The 5,332-nt window shown below is 44.2% G+C and overlaps 1 long non-coding RNA gene across 1 annotated transcript; it reads left to right on the plus strand.

Annotated features, from left to right (window-relative positions):
* Positions 1 to 4,060: 4,060 nt before the first annotated feature.
* On the plus strand, positions 4,061 to 5,332 carry LOC144425155 (uncharacterized). Its single transcript, XR_013477327.1, has 3 exons — positions 4,061 to 4,269; positions 4,805 to 4,876; positions 4,965 to 5,332. It is a non-coding gene; the product is annotated as an uncharacterized LOC144425155 (long non-coding RNA).

A 5,332-nucleotide genomic window follows, 5' to 3' on the forward strand; every position in this document is an offset into this window, starting at 1 on the left:
CATGCCGCGATCCGTCCGACGCAACAGATGGCGGCCAGAGCGTCACGGACATACCCGGCTTGGGCCGAACCAACCATTTGTGCGCCCACGGCCCCCCTCGTCGTGTGCCGCAGGCAGACGTTTTCTTCTGGATGGGATCCCGCCGTCTCTTTCAATGCAGCGATAGCTGCCACAAAAACCAGGCACCACGGGCCAGGATGATTAGGTTGTGTATACAGAATAGGGGTACAACAGGGTATGTTACGGAGTTCCGCAAGTGCTAGAGACTCGCCGGTGGTGTCAAAAGATGGGGCACGATCCCAAACTACTAATTAAAATTTTTCAGCACGATCGGGCAAGAGGAAGTTGGTCAAATAGGGCATTTAGTGGCCCAAAATCTAGGATGTGTGACATTGCTATTTCCATGCTGTCAATCAAGTCACGCTAGAGTGATTATGGGGTTTAGAAGCCGTTTAGCTGCGTTTCCGGGCCGGGAAACGGTTTGCCCGGGTATTGGGAATTTTTCCAAACATGTTTGGGGGTGGGGGAAGTGCCCCCGCCCCCCCAGTGATGAGAAAACGTGTAGAAAGCCACGCCCACTTAGATAATATGGTTTTTGGGCGATTAGGAGCACTTGGAATCGGTTTTCGGGCAAAGTGATGGATAAATATCGAAGGGACTAATTAATAGAATATATTACCACCCCAACTTTGGGGATTCCCCTACCCCGTAACGGTCCAGTGACTTCGGAACGTTGCGCTTGAGAATTGAGATATTGAGAAAAAAAAATACATAGGTAGGTTGAGAAAGTTTAGTTTAATACTTTTTTCAAGGAATTTTTTTGCTCCCGTGCCTCCGTCACGGTCTAGTGATTTTGGCCTTTTGCCGGCTGTTGAGAGGTCCTATCCAGAATCTAAAGGCATGGGCATGATCAGAAAAATTATTCCAATCAGGTATCAGCGGAATTTTTATTCCCGTAGGCTTCAGTTACGGTCCAGTGATTTTAGGCCATATCTCGAGAACGGTGATAGATAGGGGTCTCGTATTTGGGTTATAGAAGCTAGTTGGAGTCTAGATTATGCCTATAAAATTTCGTCACGGTCGAGTGATCACGGACCTTAAAATTGATAAAAGTAGACTCCCGGTCATACAAACAGTACTGTTTATGTTAGGGGGGGGTAAATGGCGTCGGTCGGATCACGCCGCGATCCGTCCGACGCAACGGATGGCGGCCAGAGCGTCACGGACATACCCGGCATGGTCCCGAACCAACCATTTGTGCGCCCGCGGCCCCCTCGCGGCTGCCGCAGGCAGACGTCTATTCTGGATGTTACCCCGCCACGTCTCGTGATGGGTGGCGATAGCCACAACAAAAATCAAAAGCCAGCGGCCAGAGATATTAATGGAAGGTCAATCACAGACTCCGATCCAACAGGGTATGTTACGGAGAACCGCAAGTCCTAGAGACAAGCGGGCGGTGTCAAAAGATAGCTGAGGGTCCCAATATACCAAAGAAAATTTTTCAGAAAAATCGGGCCAGAGGAAGTGGGCCAAATCGAGATTTTAGTGGCCCAAAAGTAAGGATGTGCGACATTGCCATTTCTAGGCTGTCAATCAGGTCACGCAAGAGTGATTTTGGGGTTTAGAAGCCGTTTAGCTGCGTTTCCGGGCCGGGAAACGGTTTGCCCGGGTATTGGGAATTTTTCCAAACGTGTTTGGGGGTGGGGGAAGTGCCCCCACCCCCCCAGTGACGAGTAAACGTGTAGAAAGCCACGCCCACTTAGGTAATATGGTTTTTGGGCGATTAGGAGCACTTGGAATCGGTTTTGGGGCAAAGTGATGTATAAATATGGAAGGGACTAATTAATAGAATATATTACCACCCGAACTTTGGGGATTCCCCTTCCCCGTAACGGTCCAGTGAGCTCGGAATGTTGCGCTTGAGATTTGAGATATTTAGAAAAAAAAATACATAGGTAGGTTGAGAAAGTTTAGTTTAATACTTTTTCCAAGGAATTTTTTTGCTCCCGTGCCTCCGTCACGGTCTAGTGATTTTGGCCTTTTGACGGCTAATGAAGGGTTTTATCGAGAATCTAAAGGCATGGGCATGATCAGAAAAATTATTCCAATCACGTATCAGCGGAATTTTTTTTTCCCGTAGGCTTCAGTTACGGTCCAGTGATTTTAGGCCATATCTCGAGAACGGTGATAGATAGGGGTCTCATATTTGGGTTATAGAAGGTAGTTGGAGTGTAGTTTATGCCTATAAAATTTCGTCACGGTCGAGTGATCACGGACTTTGGAATTGATAAAAATAGACTCCCGTTCATACAGATAGTACTGTTTATGGTAGGGGGCGTCAATGGCGTCGGTCGGATCATGCCGCGATCCGTCCGACGCAACAGATGGCGGCCAGAGCGTCACGGACATACCCGGCTTGGGCCGAACCAACCATTTGTGCGCCCGCGGCCCCCCTCGTCGTGTGCCGCAGGCAGACGTTTTCTTCTGGATGGTCTCGCAACCTGTCGCACTTTAGTGCGAAGGCACAGTCTGAATCAGAAAACGTTGCACGTGAGGTGGAAGTTAAAATTCTATGCGTGGGAGACCGATTGATGAGCATTTCCACTATGTAGGGTAGGGCTGATGAGGTAGGTGATTAACACGTTAGTAAGGTATCCCTGTCCGCATGACGCAGAAAATTTTTGGGAACGATCGGGCCAGAGGAAAGGGGTCAAAACGGGGTTTTTGTCGCCCGAGGCTGTTCATTGGTCAATCAGCTGTCAATCAAGTCACGCTGGAGTGATTTAGGGGTTTAGAGGCCGTTATGCTAAGTTTCCGGAGCCGGAAAGCGTTTGCCCGAGTATTAGGAATTTTTCCAAGTCTTTTTGGCGGTGGGGGCTGTGCCCCCACGCCCTCTGTGGTGAGAAAACTCGTGCAAAGCCACGCCCACTTAGGTTATATTGTTTTTAGGGAATTCTGAGGCATGTGAATGGGGTTTTGGGCCAAGATTTGCCTAATTCTCAAAGAGTATAATTATTTGAAATTTTCTTTACTGAAAAATCGGTGTTTCCCCCTCCCAATCGCCCTCCAGTGGCGTAAGAAGGTTGCGCACTTAAAAATGGAGCTATTGAGAAATGAAATAGATAGGTATGGTTGGAAAAATTAGTTTAACATTGTTTTGAAGAAATTTTTGTTCTCTTACTCCCCAGTCACGCTTTAGTGATTTTGGCTTATTGCAGGCCTCTGAAAGGACATATTGAGAAAGTGAAAGCATGGGCATATTTGGAAAAATTATTTGAATCCATTTTGAAAGGAATTTTTTTTCTCCAACTCCTCAGTCATGCTCCAGTGATTTTACGTTATATCTCGAGAATGGTAATAGGTAGAGATGCCATATTCGGGTCATACAAGTTAATTGAGGTCTAGTTTATGTCAAAAAAAATTCGTCACAGTTGAGTGATCACGGGCCCTAAAATTAATAAAACTTGATTCCCATTGGGGATGATCAGTTTCTAACCTAGTATATAAACTATTTAATGAACTAAAAAGGTCGGGGGCACTGCGCCGGACGAATGCCGCCATTCGTCCGGCGCAACGACCAGGGTCTTCCAACAAAATCAGAACAAATACCTACCTTTATTTTACCTTACTAAACACATTTCTTTACATTTCCCCTCGCGGGTAGCGAAGCGACCGACCCCTGGGTTAACCATAGTGGTGTACAACTTATGGACCTCCTGGAGTATGCGCACCAAGATGGCGCCCAACCTAAACTTAGGTTGTGTACAAGGTTAGGGTTCAGGTTTTGCGATATCTTGGTGCTCATACTTCAGGAGTAGCCTACCCAACTTTCTTTAGAATTGGGAGTGAGTAAAATGAACATTATGGTTAGCATGCCCTAGTCTGAAAATGCGATTTTTTTTACATTTTAACAGGATGTACTGTAGACTTGATATTACTCTAGGACAGCCAAATACCAAGAGCCGCATTTCGTACTTTATTACCGCGAAGAGCCGCATTGTAAACAAGAACACACACGTGATCTACTAGAAATCTAGTTTATTGTAAATGTCACCAATGACATTAAACAACATGATGCGCAACTCCGGCATTTTTGTCCGAAGATCGTATTCGATAGCACGCTCCAATGCACATACTTGACGAGACGAAAACGATCGGATGTGTGCTGCTTTCGAGGCGTAGTACGAATGGTGTTCGTGCCTGCTTTGACAGTTGTTGTCGATTTTAATGATATTTTTGAAAGTTGGGGTAAAAAGAAATCGGTAAAAGGTAAGGTGAATACTATTGTTGTATATCACACCCGGGCATCGCACTGTTAAGTACATGTGGGAAAGCCAGCCTTTGTCAAATACTACGAAGTTATTAATTCAGTACGGTACGTAGTTGCCCATTTGCCGAAATTACATATTTACTTACCCCTTATGGTTTCAAATAGTTCATGCACCTCCAGTTAGATTTTTTTAATCAGTGCGGATATATACTCATTGTTGATTGCTGCTCATTGTAACATACTATTGCGCATTCACTTTTATTTGCGTATTGAATCAAAGTGTTAACAAGTTCACCTAACATTTCACTCATACCGGTCTATATTGTATAGTCTGATTTCTCAAGTATTTGGAGCCACGAATGCTTGTAATTTTCTGACTAAACCCTTTTATTAGTTGGTTTATATACCAAATTCAGTAAAATATTTTTTACATAAAACATGAGATATTGGATTTATTAGCTTTTCCATTCTAAATCATATAGACTGCTTCATTTATTCTTAACGAAAATTAATAAATCTCCTCTCTTTCTTCAGATGTGAAAGTTGTGGACAAACCTGTCTAAGCATTGTGAGACTCTTGCAGTACAAGAGGCAATAGCAGAAATAGTAAGTATATCAATCAAGAAATTCAGCCGACATAAAGCAAAACTTTCAACTATTCGTCTAATCTCAATTTCCTATTATTTATTCACAGGACAACTATAGCAGACGGGGAGATATCAGAAGTCTGGCGACATATCAGTGACAGTGTGATTCCAAGAAATATAATGTTTGCAATAGAAAAACAACCTATGGAGGCATGCAAAGACATTTGACCCTCCGGTAGAGTTGTTTATGGCCCCCACATCCTGCAGGGCTTGAGGAAAATAACTAAAAATTCCAAAGCGTAAGATTGCATAAGCGGTCTTATTTGTAAAAAGGCACAAAACACGCCAGACATACTTAAAACAGCTTTGGAAATGAGGATTACGGGTACCTCACTGCACCTGTGTTATATTTGGTTCATCAACTTTTGGTAGTACTATAGAAGAAATTCCGGAAGGGGTATAATCATCATTCATG

Source organism: Styela clava, chromosome 7 (genome assembly GCF_964204865.1).
Source record: "Styela clava chromosome 7, kaStyClav1.hap1.2, whole genome shotgun sequence".
Classification (NCBI taxonomy): domain Eukaryota; kingdom Metazoa; phylum Chordata; class Ascidiacea; order Stolidobranchia; family Styelidae; genus Styela; species Styela clava.